Source organism: Triturus cristatus, chromosome 12 (genome assembly GCF_964204655.1).
Source record: "Triturus cristatus chromosome 12, aTriCri1.1, whole genome shotgun sequence".
NCBI lineage: Eukaryota > Metazoa > Chordata > Amphibia > Caudata > Salamandridae > Triturus > Triturus cristatus.
Window position 1 is genome coordinate 292,864,361 of NC_140595.1, and position 19,956 is coordinate 292,884,316.

General features: G+C 41.2%; 1 protein-coding gene across 4 annotated transcripts in view; it reads right to left on the reverse strand.

Moving 5' to 3' along the window:
• ZNF319 (zinc finger protein 319) overlaps nucleotides 1-19,956 on the reverse strand; it is a 158,370-nt gene that overhangs the window by 120,656 nt on the left and 17,758 nt on the right. For 2 of the 4 annotated variants that reach the window (XR_014971912.1, XM_085636803.1), the window contains exon 1: nucleotides 17,388-17,578. The exons of 1 other annotated variant lie outside the window; for it this stretch is intronic. The gene's annotated coding sequence lies outside the window, so the exon portion shown is untranslated. Of the gene's footprint in view, nucleotides 1-17,387; nucleotides 17,579-19,956 lie in introns of those variants that run through there. One more of the 4 variants, XM_085636805.1, reaches the window with a different exon arrangement.

Here is a 19,956-nt window from a genome sequence, read left to right on the forward strand (position 1 = left end):
GTGGAAAGCAATGAGAATAAAGATGACTCATTTTGTATATCGATTTGTAAATGGATTAAAAAAAGAAATTTCTGAAATGATTAAGCATTGTGTTGGCAAGCAAAGCCAATAGACGAAATTTTAAAATATGCAAAGTACTGTGGAGATGAAATTGATAATAGACAAAAAAATTTAGGAGAAAAGGTAATGTGGGCTCAAGTTAAATTGGTAGAACAGCAAGAAATTCAGTTAAATAACATGGCAGGGAAATCAGGAAAAGGGCAAGGAAATGTCGAAAATTATGGGGGAAAACCAAAAGGGCGATTAAGTAGAGAAGAGCCAAAGAAGAAATTCCCTTGTCATGGGTGCGGTAGAAAATTGGGGCATTGGAAGAACGAGTGTAAGAATATACAAAATAATAATAATAGCCCAAATCCAAAGACGCAGAATGAGGTGATAATGAATCAACCACAACAGGTTGTAAACCTCCGGAATCAATTGCCACCTGCCCCAATGCCAAAATGTGTGAGTCAAGCCAAGTACAGTACGGAGAAGTGGAAGTGGTAAGAAAAATTACCTAACATCACAGTTTCTTTTGCAGGATTCATATTTCGAAAACCAAGAACAATGACGGTGTCTGAGAGGGGGGGGGGGATGAGGATTGCGCATCCTTACCGGTAGACCAGTCGGGTCCATATATCGACGGGAAGGTAGAGGGAAATGACATTACCTTTTTGTTGGACACTGGCGCTACCCGTTCTACTGTGAGAACAGCAGACATTCCAAACCTACCCCTCTCGGGAGAAGTGATCCAAGTAGTGGGCGTTTCTAATAAACAAATTAGGACCCCTATTACAAAGCCAATGGAAGTATGCATTGGAAACTTCAAAGAGATGCACAAGTTTGTAGTGTGCGACTCCAGTCCCGTGAATTTATTAGGAAGAGATTTGTTGTGCAAAATGAATTGCACCATATTCTGCACACCGGATGGTGTTGCCATTCAAACCCCAGATGAAGATGGAATATACAAAATCATGCTAGCTAAGCAAGGAGTAGAAGTAAATTAGTTATTTTCAATAATAACCCAGGATGACTTGCCAGAAGAAGTAAAAATGACAGTAAATCCAGATGTGTGGGATTTCACTGGAAAAGAAGTAGGATTAATGACAGATGTAGACCCTGTAAAAGTAACCGTAAAGGAAGGTGCGGTTTTTCCAAACACCCGGCAATACAAAATGAGTCCTGAAGTCAAAGCGGGTGTTGCAGCAGAAATAAACAAAATGGTCGAACAAGGCGTATTAAAAGAGATTTTAAGTAGTCCCTAACCTATAATAGGCATTAAGAAACCAAATGGCAAATATAGGGTAGTTCAAGATTTACGAAAGATTAATAAGATTGTTATTCTATGTTGTCCAGTGGTGCCCAACCCTGCAATGATTCTGTACCAAATACCATGGAATGCGAGGTGGTTTACCGTGATTGATTTATGTCATGCTTTTTTGTCCATCCCATTGCATCCAGATAGCCAGTTTTTATTTTATTTTAAATTTGATGATCGTTTTTATGCTTGGAATCGTGTCCCTCAAGTGTACACAGAAAGTCCATCAATTTTCAATCAGATTTTGAAAAAATGTCTTGAGACTTTAGTAATGCCTACAGAATCTGTCCTCGTACAGTATATTGATGATCTTTTAGTCGCTTCAAAAACAAAAGGTGACTGTGTGACAGATTCCATAGCTTTGCTGAACCATTTAGCCAAAGGTGGACATAAAGTGTCCCCTGAGAAGCTACGGTTTTGCAGAAAAGAAGTGATATATCTGGGACACAAGATAGAACGCGGAGAAAGGAGAGTGGCCTCAGAAAGAATAAAAATAATAAAACAAATGAAGTTGCCACAAACCCAGAAGGAAATAAGAATGTTCCTAGGGGTAGTTTGGTATTGTAGACAGTGGATTATGGGGTTCCCCATGCTGGCGAAACCTTTGATACAAATGACAAAGAAACGAGCAAAAGAACAGATAGAATGGGATGATGAGAGTACGAAATCCTTTCTGAAATTACAAGATTGTTTATGTGAAGCCCCTGCTTTAGGTATGCCCGACTATTCAAAAGATTACGCGTTATTTTGTTGTGAGAGAGATAATTGTGCCCTCTCAGTTTTAACCCAGATTCATGGCCTGATGCGACGCCCAGTGGCATACTTTTGTGCTACCTTAGATCCTGTAGCATTGCTTTGCCAGGATGCCTAAAAGCTGTGGCAGCAACCTGTGTGAGTCTAGAGCAAACTGAGACAATTGTGATGGGACACCCTGTAAAGGTATATGTTCCCCATGCAGTTGTAATTCTCTTAACACAAACTCGTACACAATACCTTACACCAAGTAGATTAACCAAGTATGAAAGGATCATTTTAGGTACAGAAAATGTGACCATTGTTCGATGTACTGTACGTAATCCAGCCACTCTGTTACCAGATCCATACAATGAGGAAGTAAAAGATGACCCGGAACAGGACTGTCTTGATGTAACGGAGCTTAGTACAAAACCACGTCCAGATATACAAGATGAGACATTAAAAAATGCTGAGCATGAATTATTTGTAGATGGTTCATGCATGCGCCATGAAGAGAGAGGATTAAGTGCTGCTTATGCTGTGTGTACATTGGCTGAAATAGTTGAAGCATCCTATTTACCAGGAGTCCGGTCTGCACAAATAGCTGAATTGATTGCTTTAATTAAAGCATTGCAGGCTTTAAGTAAAGGGAAAAATTGGAGAGTAACCATTTATACTGACAGTCAGTATGGTTACGGGGCTGTGCATGACTTTGGCCAGCTTTGGATGCAGCAAGACTTTGACTTCTTCAGGGTCTCCTATTAAAAATGGAAAATTTGTCAAAGAATTACTAGAAGCAATACAATTACCAAAAGAAGGGGCAGTGGTCAAATGTGCCGCACACCAGTCAGGAAATGACCGTGTGACTGCAGGCAATCGGTACGCTGACCAGGTCGCCCAACATTGTGCCAGATACTTAATGGCAGTAAACAGAAAATTTGAAAATTGTCAAAACAGCTGCCAACATATGCTATTGTCAGGGTTAGAAACATGGAAAGAAGTGAAAGATCTACAGAACGAACCAGAAACAAAAGAGAAAGAGCAGTGGGTGAAAAATGGTTGTATACAAACGAAGATGATGTGTGGGTCTACTTAGACGATAGACCTGTGTTGCCAGACAGCATGCTTGCACCTATGGCTAGAATGTATCACGGAGACACTCACATAGGCCGAGATGCAATGATTAGACTTTTCAGGCAGGATTGGTTCAACCCAAGGTTTAGAAATGTTGCATAGAGGCTTTGACATGTCAGCAAATTAAGCCAGGCAAGAGAGCAATAGTCTATATGGGCAAAATTGGAAAGGCTGAAGGACCATTCATAAGACTTCAAATTGACTTAAGTCAGTTACCTGCTTGTCGGGGATTAAAATATGTACTTGTCATCGTATGTTTATTTTCAAAATGGGTGGAGGCATACCCCACCAAGAGAAATGACAGTTTAACCGTAGCCAGACTCCTATTGAGAGAGCTCATTCCTCGGTTCGGTTTTCCAGTAACTATTGAATCAGATAGAGGGCCTCATTTTAATAATATAATAATTCGATTAATTTGTGAAGCATTTAAAATTGAACAGAAATTGTACTGCGCATACCTCCCAGAGGCATCTGGAGTGGTAGAACGATTGAATGGCACAATTAAGTCAAGGTTGGGGAAAGCGTGTGCATCAACTCCACTAGACTGGCCTGATGCCCTACCTCTAGTTCTGATGGGACTCAGAAGTATTCCAGACAAAAATACTGGATTGAGTCCCCATGAAATCATCATGGGAAGAGCAATGAGGCAGGCATGCATACCAGGACACAAGTTGTTGAATATAACTGATGATTTGGTACTGGAGTATTGCAAAGAATTGGCTGACCAAGTGCGTTCTATCTCTCACCAGGTTGGAGAGGACGCAGACGTCAGGCAGCCGATTCAAGCGCATGATCTGAATCCTGGTGACTGGGTTGTAGTGAAGAATCACACACGAGAGACTTACCTAGCACCTAGGTGGGAGAAACCACATCAGGTTATATTAGTCACAACAACAGCTGTAAAATGTGCAGGCTTGCCTAATTGGATTCATGCAAGCCACACTAAAAGAGTACCAGCACCTGACGAGGAAGAACCTCAACTGACTCAGGCGGTTGAGAGGGCTGAAGGTTGCACAGCTGAAGGATCTCAAGCAATAGGTCCTGAAGTAGCTGATGAAGAACAACCGAGCACCAGTCAGGATGATTGGATACCTGTAGTAGACATACCAGAGATAACTGTAAGAACCAGAAGTCAAACTAGACAAATTAGTCAGAAACAGAGTGAGGACCAGATAGACAGAGAGGAAAGTGCTAAAGAAACAGAAAATAAATTAGATTATAAACCTGAGTAGGACCAGGTAGGGAAGGTACCAATTACCCAAACAGAAGAAACCAAATTTATAGAACTTGGGACTAGGGAAGAACAGAGAGAATCTAAAGCAAGTAAACAGATAAATGATGACAAAGATTCAAAGGAAATTGAGCAAGAGCCAATAAGGGAAGTTACAGAAGTTCAGACAGATACAGAAAAAGCGATTTTAAAAATTGAACCTGAACTAAGTCAGACTAGTGAAAGAGAACATAGTCAGGAAGGAAGTAATGAATCAGTAAGCCCTACACAAGATCAGACAGAAAAAGAATCTGAGGACAGAAATAATCACGTTGTGCCACAAAAGAACATCTGAAGAAGGTACAAGTGCAGTGCAAGCTAAACGAATCCGAAAGGGTGATAATAGGCCAGGTGTTATCGATAGATTGAAGTATCACCTCAAGACAGTACCCGAAGAACCAGAGCAGGTAGACGAAGTATCCAGTTGGTCTGGGCAAGCAGCTGTTGGTTCTAAACGAAGAAGCCCCAGAGCGAAATTTGTAAATAACAAATTCAAAGGTCCTGAATGGACATATGTAATTCTCAAAGATTTTGAGAATTTAGAGATAATCGAACGTGAAATTAAAAATTTTAATGCAGAGCAAATTGACGAAGAAGTGAGACCACCTTGAACGAATTTCCCCTTTATAACTCTGTTGCGAAGTTTGAACACTCAAATAAAGAAGAGAAATCTTCTCCCCCTTTTTGAGAATGGCTGACAATAGATCTGCTGGAAAACCAAATTGATTTAAGAAATGTTGCAGAATGTGTATATGTAGTATATTTTTAATACTCATAATATGGTTAATATTAGCAGTGGCCATACCTTATTTAATGGTCAAAAGTGTACAGAATACCACTAACACAGATGAGAAGGTAGCTACTATGAAAGGAAATAGGGTAGAATTAGAAGCACCAGATGAGTCAGATTTACATCACACTGTAAATAAAAATGGCACTGAATTAAACGTTTTCACAAACTTATTAGTACAATATGTAGAAACTATGGAAGTTAGTGAGTGTTATGTTTGCATGAAATTACCTGCATCTGTCGCAGAGGGAGTGACTTATCATCATTTTCCCTTAACCTATGGTATATCCTGTAGTGTTTTAGCAAGTTTATTTTATAAAACTGGAAAATTGCAATATTATTATTCTAAGATAGATGTGACTTTTTCTGAGGTTCCTATGCGAAAAAGCATGAACCCTGTCCTTAGTACGAAGGATTCTGAATTTATGGGTGAATATTTCTTAACCATGAAAACAATAGATATAGCTGAAGCACATAACAATTTAACCTGTGAATTGCATGAAGAGAAAATATTTTTGAATTTAGTAGAACAAAGAAGACAGGATTTCCAACGAAGAACTCTGAACCTAAACCTCAGATACCGAAAAGGGCTGTGGAAGAAGAGCATTTTGCAAGTGGCAAAACTCATGCTGCCATGTCTTTAGATTTTGAAAAAGAAGGGAAAATCTGTCTCCATAGGTTAAAAACAGAATATAACAAAGTGTTTATTGGTTCCAGTGAATGTGAGCATCATTTTTTAATAATCGGGGGATGGTGACTAAAAGGAGGAACTGATCCTGTATTTCTGGGAATTTATTATGGGTGTGGCAATAAAGCCTACTTTAGGCTGCCAGACCATTGGTACGGGAGTTGCTTTTTCGGAATAGTATTCCCAAAGGTTTATCATGTTAAAAGAATCACTGGAAACAATGAAGACGCAAATGGACTAACACGTATAAAAAGAGCTCGTTTTTCAGAAATAGTAGGTGACATTTTTGGTGCATTGAAACCTTCAGTGGGAGTTCTTCTGAATTCACAGAAAATTTGCCAGTTGTCTACAGTAGTTGATCGGTTATCTACTTACACTGCTGGAGGATTTCTGCTCATCAACACTGAATTAGTTGCGGTCAGGTCTATGGCTATGCAAAATTGACTTGCCCTTGACATATTATTGGCAAAAGAGGGTGGAGTCTGTAGATTATTGAAAACGCAACATTGTTGCACGTATGTTCCCGATAAAAGTGTTGAAATTGGGAAATATATTAAGAATATTACCAAATTGGAAGAAGAATTGAAACTACTGGAAGTTGAAAGTGTATGGAGTAAACTTGCAAATAGCTTTACAAACATAGGTAGTTGGTTCTCTAATTTGGTATTTTAGGTCACATAATACCACCCATAATGGGAATAACCCTATTAGTCTTAGCAATAATGTGTTGGCACAAGTGTTGAAAAGGAAGAAAGAAATATGAAATGAATGAAAGGGGTAAGAAAAGAAAATTTGAAGAAATACAGATAGAAGAATTAAAAGGGGGCTTTTATAAAAGAATGAGAGGGTTACAATGCAAGAAGGAAAGGAAAGCAAATAAAAATGTTGAAGAAGAAATTGAGATGTGCTAAAGTTGGCATCTGTTTTAATAGAACATTTTGGATGGCAATAAATGCCATCAGAGAGGGGATTGATGGAGCAAGGATTCATAAAAGAAACTTTCTTGGATTCAATCTTCTCAAATAACATGTAACAATGTAATCAATCTGTTTTGTAAATACTAAAACCGTAATACACCACGAACACTTTTATCTAGGAGAAGCTTGTCTATGTCCATTACTAACCCGTAACATGAATGTCCTAAAAAATGGCCGACAAAACGCGGGATTTCTATTGCGCATGCATCTACTGCATCTACGTAATAGGACTGTCGCTTTTGGTGGGAAACTTTTGCAGCTGCGCAATGGCACTAAAAATGGCCGCTTTGAACTCACACGCTAATGCATCTGCTGCTGATAAACTAAATCTTGTAAGTTGTATTAAACACTAATGCAAAGATTTAAAATAAGTAAATGGGGATAGAGTAGAGATAAGTGGTATACAGTGAGATCATTTGTTTCTGTGTTCTAACTTGTCTTTTCTGACTTTATTATTAGTTCTTATTTGGGCCTCGGAGGGTGACTGGAATCCCTAGATTGGCCGATAATGACGGCACCCATGTCACTCAGCCAAGGACACCTTGAATGAAGAAGCCTGGGAAAGTCGCACTGATGACCCCAACGAATGCAACAATGTTGAATAAAATGTTTAATTTACTCAGTAATGTGAAATGCGTGTGGGAATAAAGCTATGGGAAAAGAAAATTAAGGGGCGAGCACATTGACAATGGGTCATAGAGAAATTTTAGGTGGTGTGATGAACTCACCTCCTCATTCCAACCAATCAGAATAAGGGAAAACATAAGAATTGATACTTCGGGGGGTGGTACACGAATCAAGAACAGTATAATTGAGGTAAGATAGCTAGAAACTTTGTCCGACTTGTCAGATCTGTCATTCCAACTCGTCACTGACCCAACGCGTTTGCTGCTCCAGTTCTTGTCCGAGACGCTGTCTCAGACGCTACTGCTGCCAGAAACTCTGTCCGAGAGTTTGAGATACTGATCGATGAATCTATTCATCTAGAGGGATTGTGGAAAAGGGACACCCGAGGAGAGTAGTGTCAGAGAGGGGATTTCAATGCTTGAGTTGTACTTTAGAAGAAGATATCCTTCCAGATCTGAATCTGCCTGTTTCCTCTACCTGTGACCTGCTTTGGAGATTCTATTCTGGCCCCCCATTATGGAGTTGGGTTCATCTTGACCAATAGGTAAATATAATTAGAAAATCAGTCCTTTATGCCTATGCTTTCCTTTTCCCTTTTTTTTCCCCCTTTCAAGTACCGTTATCCTTGATCATTTTAGTTTGCTATGAATTATTTGGTGTATTTTGCCTCTTGATATGAAGGTGGTTACTGTAATTGAATTTTGACTCACAAATTAAGTTAGATAAAGGTTTTCAAAACTTCTTGAGTCTGTGGTTATTCAGAGTAAAGAGGTAAAGGTCATTCTACCTTAAACTAGCTTAGCAACCTGATTCGTCGAGGAAATGAAATAAAATGTATTGAATTGGTAAGACTTGGTAAAGGTGAATAATAAAATTATAGGTATTATTACTCAAAATTGATGCCTGCGGGGTTTACTAGCTTATTGTGTGAATGTGGTTTGGGCCCAGGTGAGTATTAGGTGTATGAGTGACCAGAGCTGGTGACCTGCGCTCCATCACTGCCTGCAACAGCAGGCAGGACAAAGCTATTTGAGAAAATAGTGCTCAGAGGCTGTAATTAAAGCCTACCGAGTACCAACACACGTAACAAAACTTACAAATAATGAAACACGATACCCCATGACCGACCATTACAACAGAGTGCATACAGGGGATAAGTCCTTCTTTTTCTGTGGAATCAACCATATTCCCCCGAATAAACGGGGTGGCAATTGAGATCTAATATTAAGGCAAACAGAATCCAAATGGATCTATAGACTGCGGTCTGTTCTCAAAGGACATAACTCTGACCACAAATTCCATTATTTTCTTACGTAAAACTTTTGGTTTTGTGTTACTCTCTACAGGGGAGTGACTGTTGGTATCGTTTATCCTTGAATGGGGGGTTTTAGGGCCCGATTCATCTGTGGTTAACTCAAATTTTGCTTCTGTCATTTCTTTCATTACCCTTGGCAATTGTGGAACATCGACAGGGAATGGGCCATGTTTACAATTGTCTTTTGCTGATTCCGGTAGCCCGTCGTCTCGGAGACTAATTTCACCTCGGTGCCTGTTTACATCATTGCCGTCTTTTCGGGTACCGCCTAGTATACTCCGACTGGCCCCCCCCATTTTATTGTGAGACCAGGGTGCATTGTTTTTGTACCAAGGCACCTTAAATATCATATATCGATTATATGGCATTTTTTCTGTGATTGCATGGCTATTCTGATATCCCAATATAGGGTGTCGCTGTGAAACTGTCCTGGTTAGGACGTTGGACATTGAGGGCTTAACACTCTGCTTTGTGTTTTCTCAGATTGGTTTGATCGGATTGTTTGTCTATTAAGGTTTCACCCTTCCTGTTGCTGTTTGTGTGGCACTTTGCGCTAATGCTTTTTCAACTTCTGGCATTATTGTGCACTGACATTACATGTTCCTTGTGCTTTCACTGTTATTGTTATTCCTATATGTTATGCATCTTTCACTTATATGAAACATATCCTTCCCGGATCTTTGCTTGTTTCTATTCGTCTGGGACGCTTTTGTGTATGTTCGTGACATTTGGGGTTTTTATACAATTTTGGTTCGCATCGCCCTTATTGTGGCAAGATGTGAGGCGGTGGTTCTCTATTTATTTATATATTTAATTTTGATTTTAGACCTTCTTGTTATTTTCAGGAATATGACTTGCTCGTTTTGGAAAATAAATATATATACTCTTTCTGATGACTCCGGCTGATAGATGGACTTTACGTGTGTAACGAAGCACGAGTCTTTTTTCGAGTTTTACTCTTACCCCATGGGTTCCTGTGGCGACGCTAGACGCCAGGAACCCTTAGGCCGTTTTTTCTTTTTGATATTATGAACGTGCTGACGAGCGTAGGTCGATCAATTGTAACCAATCAGGGGTGACGGGTTACGCCTCCCTACATCACTCCGGTTGCTATCCACGAAAGCTGGCGTCTTTACACTTCCTTTTTCTTTATATACCGGTGCGTCTTTCTAACGATGGATTCTACCAACATCCGGTGGCGGTGCGAGGAAGGAGCACAGACATCTGACGGCTCCAGGTAAGCGGTGCAAGGTGCGATTATTTTGACCTTGCTCGCATAGAATAGATAGCTTATATCAGCCCAGCCCCATCGCCTTGTGATGTTTCGTTGCTGTGTTGTTTTATTTTTTAAATATGGTGTCGCGCTGCTTGGTTACAGTGTGGCATTTATGAGGTGTGTCATAATTCAGTTTATTTTCTTGGTCGCGTTCCAGGGTTTATTTTTGCCGGTCCCGGCATTGAGAGGCTACCACTAGTTGTTGATCACCACCAGATTTAGTCATTTATATTCCATGCCGAGATGGCCGGCCCTTAAGTCTTCGCTTGTCCTTGAATTGACTATTGACTTTATGTGACTTCTAGATATGTTGAGTCTCTGACGTTTATCTCATGACGCTTGTGCTTTTTTGCCTCCATTGCTCTTTTCGAATGGCCATATTCTGCCTTTCAGTCATATACTGCCGGGAGTTTTTTATACTTTAGGATATGTGTGTGTACAATTTGATTATATGTCTCACCCCACTTTTTCTGTTTGACAGAACCAACCATTGTGCCCTTATCAAGGAGGCAATTGCTTTATCCTCAGACCCGCCATATGATATGGGATTGCTACTTTAGAGACATTGGCTTTTCCTGAGACTATTCTTCACCAATACAGAGAGTTGCCTTACTGCGGAGTTATTATTCATCGTTGCGCATGGTATGTGCCTTCATGGATTTTGCTGTCCCTATTTTTATTATGACTTCTTTATCGTATTGGGTTTATCTACTCAGTCTATGTCCTCTTTGAATGTGTCAAAATGCCCCTTATTAGCAGCTCGCCCCACGTTTTGGTTTGAGCTTATATTTTGGGTCCATTTGAACTTTGTTCATTTCCTTGTCATTTGCTCTTACAAGTTGTACAGTGTATGCATCGTACATGTTAGCTATTTCCAATATGTCATATACATGGAAGATATATAGTTCCAGCATGTTTAGTCTGTATACACAAATATATATAGCAGCTTAGCTAAAATGTATATAGCAGTTTAACGTTCACAATGATACATTTAGAACTCGTCAACTTATGGGGATATATTTACAAGTCATCACTCCTCGCTTTATTAATTTTAAAAACGTACACGCTTTCAGGTCATTATTTTTTAAGCCAGCTATTATCGAGGAACGTTCATATTATGTGACTATGATCTTGATTTAGATACCCATTATGTTCAGTTCTTGTCTGACATGTATGGGTTTAATATTTTTCCCTTCACACTGGCCTGTTTTATCTTTTTCCTTATTCATGTTATACATGTATTGTTATGTATATTTTTTTGATATTTTTGTCAATGTTAGTACATTCTTGTCCTTTTGGATTATGTCATGTGGAAATGTAATAGTATGTTTTTATAGGATGACTTAAATACATGCATTTGTATTTACTGTCTAGTGTGTAGTTAGATATTTGTCATATTTATGTCTTATTTATATATGTGTTTGTTTATATATGGATTTGTTTTTCTTTGGTCCTGTGTCCAATTAAGTATTTTTCTATATTTATGTTATCTTTGTTACACTCTTTTCAGCCCTGACGAAGTTCAATTCCTGAACGAAACGCGTTGGCTGAGATGGTCTTCATATTTCTGTTGGATTATTACAATAAAGCACAGAAGCGCATGCTTACATAAGAAGCATGCTATGCAGATATTAAAGTGGGAGAGATCTGAGGGGCACGACGTGTCTATACTTTTTCCAATTTGAAGAAAAAAAATGTCCCTCTACTTTATTTTACAATGCCATGTAGGGACAGTTAATTAGGACATTTGAGATGCCTCAGCTGAAGTAGAGGGAAAAGAATCTCCTGTGCTATGAAGCCAGGGGAGGGATGGAAAACTGAACAAGAGACAGCCCCTCTTGCCAGGGTGTCTGCTGCCTGAAAGAAATTTACATGTGCGCATTTGGTTAATCTGCAAGTGTAAAGGCTGCTTGGGAGTCTTATTGGCTTCAATTGGTGGAGTTACTTGAAGAGTATTCTTTTTGAGAGACATTGTAAGGTCACCTAATGAGCTGCTTAGTGAATGCTTTTACTGGACAGTTATAAAAAATGTTTGCACTAGGTACAGTCTGCAGATTACTCGGATCTATGTTGGGGATGCAATTTTTGTTTTTCAAATTTTACAAATAAATCGTTTTGTGCACTTTGGGGCAGCCTCTCTTTTACTGTTTGTAATGAAAGTTTAAAATAATGAAGTACATATTCAAGGTTCTTTCTGTCACAGACTGGGACATCGTAACACTAAAAACATACACATCACTAAGTCAATTAGTTAACTCTCAGGTTACACACATGGATAGCTGCAGGGATTACATTAACTAACAGGGTTTTCACAACGCATATTAGTGCATCTCTCACTGATTAGTTTAACTTGCAATTATCTTCCATTTAAGGTGTGTTATTTTACATGCAGTTATACGAAGGTGAAAGAACAAGAAAATAGTTTCAGAAGTTTGTTCTATTTAGCCACGCCATTGATCCTGCTCCTAAACTTGCTGAACCCACAACCAGCGGACTCAGGATCACAGTTCTCTTACTTTTATTTTTTAAATGCACTTCGACCACTAGTGCTACGCCTGTAGGATGATTCGTTGGAAAGGTACTGTCTTTGCTTTTGATTAGGGCTCCTGGTTTATGGTATTTTCTTTCACATTTTGTCAGTATTTATCAATATTTGGTTTTTGCCATTTTTAACGATATTTATCTATATTTATTTTGAGTTTTGTGACCAAATGAAGTTTGAACTTGTATATTTCTACATTGGACTGATAAATGTTCACTCATCCTTTGATGTGTTTCGAAATGTAGCACATTATAAAGCCAACTAGAATAAAACAATACACACAAAAGAAAATATTAGCATTATTTAAAAAAAAATGTAGAGTTATGGAGTTATTTGAGATTTTAGACGCCCTATGCCATAAATCTGCACCGCTATTGGCCTAGAATTCATAAATGATAGCATATGGAGTCAAGCAAAAGAAGCTTGATTGGTTGTATTTTTCCGCTTTAAAAAACAAATACAGAAGGGAAACACTATTTTCTGTATGTATTTATCTGTAAAAACTTAAAATGGGAGCCTTATTTTCGATCTTATGTTTCAGTAAGCTGGCAGCTTCAGACAGCTCTTCAGGTCACTTTATTGTATTTATTGTGCTCAGTATCCACTTAAAGGGCTCCTGCGCCGGTGCGGAGTGTGTGCCTCGCAATTTACAAAGTTAACTAGAAATAGGAATGCAGTTTTGTGCACTGCAAATTCAGAGTTGCAAAGTTGTTAATGCATCAGGTCCTCTTTGCTGTGCAAGGAGCATCGCAAAGAGAGAGGTTGGTTGCAGCGTAATTGTAGGAAGGTGGAATCTGACTGCATGGTTACCCCCACTTTTTGCCTGGTGTTTTGCTGGTTTTCGACTTAGTTTGAATGGGATACTGCTAATCAGGACCCCAGTCTATCTGCTTTCTTCCTAAATTGGTTGTTCATGTACTTTAGGTACACTCCAGATTGGATTCTGGGGCACCCTTATAAGTCCCTGGTATATGGTATACTATATACCCAGGGCATAGGTACCCCAGAGGCCTCTCAGGGGCATGCTAACTTTAAAATGGCTGCATGGAAACATGTCGTGTTTGGTATCCAACACCTTGGAATCATATCTCCACACCAGTTGTATGATTCCACCCTACTAGAGGGAGAAATGTGACAGCACCGGTACACCCGGTACCAGCTTTGCAAACCCTGGCATCACAAAATAGATGCTGCCAGCCACCGACACGAGTTTGCTGGACGAAACTCCGACAGGGGAGGCTGGACAATAGGTTTCCTGTCACAGGGAGGTGTGACCAACTCCCAGACAGGCTTTAGTGTATTGGGGCTGGGTGGGTGCACTCGGAGAGTGCTTTGATGTCTGCACTGGGGGCACATTTGGTGTCCCTGGGCATAGTCCAGCTCAAACCAGTTGCAGGGGCTATCAGCCCTTGCTCTGGCGCGAAACTGGCCACACCTCTGTCCTGACCCTCCCATAGGTGGGTCCCCAGAGTTTCCTACCCCTTCCTTGGGTATAAAGTAGGAACCCCTGGCTACAGGACTTTAGATTTACCTGGACTAAACTCTGCTACAGAAACCAAGTACTTCAACTATCTACACTACGCTGGATGACCAAAGAATCTCCCTTGGAGTAAAGGAGTTACTCCCCTGCAAGGCAGGCACATAAAACGCATCTGACCAGTTTGCATCTACGCAGCTACTGACGGACTCCGAAGATTTTGCAACACAGGAGGTGGGTTCCTAAGCTTCCCCAGAGGCCAACCAGTGCTCTCAGCAAACCTGAGATCCGCAGCCCTCGTGGGGACCGTACAACCCGAACCCCTGGACACCATGCACATTTGCAGCAGCATATGCTTTTTGGCGACCCCTGAGGCTGTGCTTTGGGCTACTTGTAGTCCGGACCCCGAGCATTGAATCCACCGAAGATTACTGGCCTACACTCCACGAGTGTTCCGTGGGCTGGTATTTAGTGCTTCCTCTCACGGTCCCTTCGCGATACCTGGCCCGTCGACCTGTGGGTCCCTGAGGAGAGAACTGTAACTTTAAGTGGGCTTACCTGGTTGCTCCAGATGTGCCCTGACTCTCCATCGCTTGGGGAGTCCCCAGGACCTTGCTGGTCCACACCGAAGCATCTTTTCTCTGACTGTGTGGGTTGCAGTTGCCAAGGCTTGTTGGTCTCCAATCCGGACACTGACCCCCCAGCACTCGACATCCTTCGTGGGACAGCTCGTCTGTGGACTTTGGTCGTCGTTGACGTCTCCTGGTCCCCGTGGCTGCAGAGTCAAGCTTCACCTCATCGCACTTGAAACAACATCGGTGGGCATTCGTCTATCATGCCCCTGGTCACTGGCAAGTGACCCAGACTCTGTCCCCTCTGCTTTCAGGTTTGTCTCATCTTCGATCCAGGCTTGGATCACCCCGGACACTTCTCATCTTCCTGGCAGCAGCACTTTGCAGCATCACGCCATTGAAAACAGCGAAGATTCCCGACACCATTTGACACCTATGCACCCGGCTTCCCTGGGTTAGGTAACACGAGTACTCTGGTGCTCACATGGGTGCTGGCCTTAGAACCTTCTAAGTTTGAAAGGGTTTGCTCAAAGTCCTCTCCTAAGTGTCCTTAATCTTTAAAATTCCAACCGCGACTTTCCCATAGGATTGTAGGCAGCTCACGGCTGTGTTCTCACACTGCACGCGTCCCCCGTGGGTCCCCTGTGTCACTATCTTGGGTGGTTCCTTGGGTTCCCAGCGATTCTACGTGCTCTTGGCACTGTGTCTAGTCAAGTTGTGGTTCTTATACCACTTTCTTAATATATGGTTTGGTCTCCCCTGGGGCCCACTGTGTAGTGTGCTATTTACTGTCGTTTTAGTACTGCAATATTGTGTGCCTTGCTCTCTAATCTCATAAAGAGGTTAGTAGAGAGTGTTTAGAAATAAATACATATATTTTATATATATATATACCTTGTGTGGTTCTCCTTTCATTTTGGTCATTCAGGAGGTTATAATCTGGTAAACCAAGCTGCTTTACATTCCTTTGAGACTTAGCCTGAAGGCTGCTAACCATAGCTACCACTAGGATAGCTTTCAATAAAGGTTGTCTTTAACCTAATGATCAATAAGGGTTGTTTGGACTGGTACAAGGTGCCCACTTTAATTAGTGGACAGCATATACCAGGCAAACCTCTCACAGTATTACAACAAAAAATGGTTTACAACCATTGTCTTTTCTAAACAAGGTGTAACAATTATAAAGATGGCTTGACACATGTACAAATTCCAATGTGCATCCCCCAATCCCTGAAAAGGGGAAACACATACCCCTGAGAGGTTGTTCATCGTCCTGCCATGTCCTTTACCTGCCAGGCCATCCTTCCTTACCCAAGGCATACAGGTGCAACATTTAAAAAGCAGCTTTGAACGCAATTTCACAAAAAAGCTAGGCGTTTTGATAAAGGTTCTAAAATAACAGTGAATTCTCTTAAGAAAAATTCAAGAAAGTTGGACAACACCAAGATACCATCATGCCGAAATACCCCAAAACGTTTGTCCGTTCCTCCCCCACCCCCTTAATGCTTCCCTCTTTCCTGGTAACTCAACTTGAACCACGCCCTCTCCATTACTCTACAACAGGCTACTCCAACTAGACGCTCGTGAGCTACTGGTAGCTCCCAAACTACCTAAACGTAGCTCTCCTGTGTGCAGCCCATTCTATAAAATGTATCACTTTTGCTTGGTTGAATTTATATGTGTATATAAAAATAAACGTATTTCAGATGAAAATGTGCGTAATTTCAGAACTCATAACCAGATCCTTGGAGAAAAATGGTTGAATTTCCAAAATATATATATAAAAGGTGGACAATTGAGTGTTAAGTAATTGAGTGTAGGGGAGACTTACTATTATTATTACAATGGCGCCAGAGCCACTGCAGATATAGCTGGTATGCATTACCACTGAGAGGAATTCCATATTGAAATAGCAATTACTATATTAATGCTATGAACAGTGCCTGATGAAGTGAGGAGATCACTGATGGCAATCCTATATATGGTGGGCACTAATATAATCTTGTCAATTACGGTCTTTATTCCAACACTAATAGTAGCTTGTGATGATTTCCATTGAACAAAAGTAGCTCCGATCACAGAAAAGGTTGGAGACCCCTGCTCTATAATCCCCAACCTGCCATGCCGGACGCATTTACTGCCAGAATCTACCCCCTGATGCGCACAGACAGTTAAACTGCAACGACACAACTTCTGATTGCACTCTCACAATCTCCTACTCCAGCCTTCTCCATCCCTGCATACACCAGGCCAGCTGCACTCAATGTCCATTTTGGGCCCTCCACTTCATTGGTCCACTTGAACCCTCCACCTGTTTTATTCATTTCTATCCTACCTGCAGCATGCACCTGCACCATACACCTCCGCGCAATATCTCCAAGAACCCCACACCTTCCATCTGTGCCTGCAGCACACCCAGTGCCAACACCTCCAGTTTGCCTACCCCCTGCATCATCTTGTTCAATACGATGCATACATTGATGCACCCAATTCGCTCCTCCTGTTCTCTCCCTGGCCCCACCCACGGCGGAGGTTGAGCTCAGGCCAGGGCCAGCGCCCCCTCTATTCCGCTATTCAAGGAGGGAGAATGTGCCGGAGGGGACAGTGCCTAGGGTTGCTCGCCTTACCTTAGTTCTTTACCTGAGGCCTTCGGTGCTTCCGGATCCCCGCACTGGAGTTATGTATTAGGCCGGCAGCAGAAGAAGGAGGCCGGGCTCAGTGTCACCAGCCTCTGGAGCAAGTGACAGGGGTGGGGGCGGAGAGCAGGGGGCCGAGCGTCCTCTGCCGGGGACGGCAGGATAGGACAGCTCGAGCAGCCCCCTGCCAAAGACGCTCATGCAAGAGAAAAATAGACCGAAACAAACCGAGCCCTCACAACAACGTGGACGTTCAACTAAAGTGAAACGGGAACGATGAGTCCGGAGAAGAAAGTGAAACCCGATGTAGCACATCCGATGATATTCCGTGAAAAGATCGTGTTCCCTGATGCTTTCCTTCCGCATGGAGTTCCAGTCCCATGTCTTCATGCAGCATTAAATAATAATGAGTTATTGCCATTACTAAACATTTAAGTATTGCGAGAGCCTATATTTGTAAAATGTGTTTTGTTGGGTCAGTTATATTTAGATTTAATCTTCGAAATATTGTAAAGGAATTGCTTTCCTGTTCTGCAAAGTAAAATCCATAGACTCTCTAAATCTTCTCTTAATCTGTTGATTTTCATTTTCGAAACGGGTAATTTGAAAAACAAAATAAATGAAAACAATTGTGTGAAAAGCAGTCTCTTTTCAAGGTGTTAGTTATGTTGTCTTGGTGGAGCAGGTAGTACAAAATTAGAATATTATATGTTATATGTTGCTTTAAGTGATGTATTTGTGATGTGTGCTTTATTCAGTAAGTATAAACCGCTCTGAGTGTTGCTTCTGCTAGATAAATACACACACATATGGGTATTAGCAAGGGGATAACATTTTATTAGTCATTTCTATGTTTTAATTACGTTTTTGTGTTTCTTTTGCTTAAGTTGACCATTTCGGCCTAAACAAGATGGCTGAACGAGATGTTAAACGTGACTGCCCTGATAACACGAGGTTCTGGGTGAAGTGCGCATGCGTCACCGCTAGCACCAGTGGCCTGGACTTGACCCCGGGAGAACATGTACCCTCCAAGGTCGTTCCGGGAACTCATTCAAAATAAAGGACAATGCTCAATTTAAAAGCCGGAATAAGCAAGTTGGATGACTTCATTATTCGACACCCTGAGAACTGTATTCGCAAGTCAAAATTGACCAATGATAACTCTCTAAACCCCGATCTTGATATTTTTTGACATTATTTTCATTATAAAAGTAGGTAGGCAATTGAACAAAAAACTCGCTCTTCTTTGACGAACTCGATTTCCTGACGTTATGCTGACGGAGAGGACGGTGACACTGCTGGACAGCTGTTATCCTGAATCTATGAGAGACTGAATTGCGGCCTAACTTTGCTGAATAAATTCTCTTTGACTGACTGACTTAGAGGACGACTTTAGCCAGAATAGGTAAATATGATGCTCTGAAATGCTGATGATGATTTCTAACATTTCTTTCGAAATTTTCTTAGATAATAATTGATTAATTGACAAATGTGTTGTGTCGATTATTTAAGGAAAAGATTAAAAGAAAGTAATAGAGCAAAGGTAGACGAGTTAATCATCAATTACCAATTCAACTAAATGATCTGTCTCCGTATGGGAGGGATATCTTAGGTTTAATGTCAATGTGTTTAGGGTAAGGTAAAGGTATTCCTCTCATGTCAGCGTTGTGAAACGTATCATCCCTCAGAAAACAGGTCAACCGAGTGTAAGTATATTGGTGTTATGGGCCCCACCAATGAATGTATGTGAGTGAATTGGATGTCGAGGTAGTTGGTCTGTGCCTAAGGGGGAATTTGACGTTCTGCGCTGCATCAGTCTCACTTGATGAAAATATGTCAAGATTCAGGCAAGATGGTAAGAACATGGAAAACGGGCCAGTTGAATCTCATACTGCTGGAACATTAGGCCACTATCTTCCCGTTTGTTGACACGATCACTTACTTGGGGTCATTTTCAGGTCAATATGGTTAAGCCTTATTTGATTCCTTGTGTGCTTTATTCTTTACATGGCAATATCTTCCGCTGTTGGATCGGGCATGATTACACAAAACCAAGGATCACCATATAACGAGAAATACCACATTTATTAGGACAGGTCTACAGTGAAGTCAAATATCAAATACAATAATGTATATATACCCAAGCATCACTAATATAAAGTGAACAACCTGGACATTCTTCTCCCTTAAAGCTCCGCCCCATCAAATGGCAAACCCCTCCCCAAGAAATCACTCACAAGCCACACATACATTTTCTCTTTCCCATCTCGCAACCATTCTATCTACAGCCACCTCACCCAAACAAGTCACCAATTGTCCTACAGAGGCAAATTTCCTATGAAATCTCCAACACTTAAGCCCCAACCTATGCCAAAAACAACAGCCCAAAAATCCCGGCCATCTTCACCTCCTCACTCCTTCAAAGCACTTCCCCAAACCATACTTCTGGACCAGGTGGAAGGGGAAGGTAACGGAAAAAACAGCACTGTCCACTACTCTAACCACCCAATGGATCAAGGGTCAGCCAAAGAGGCTGCAACCTTGACCAGCTCACATATAT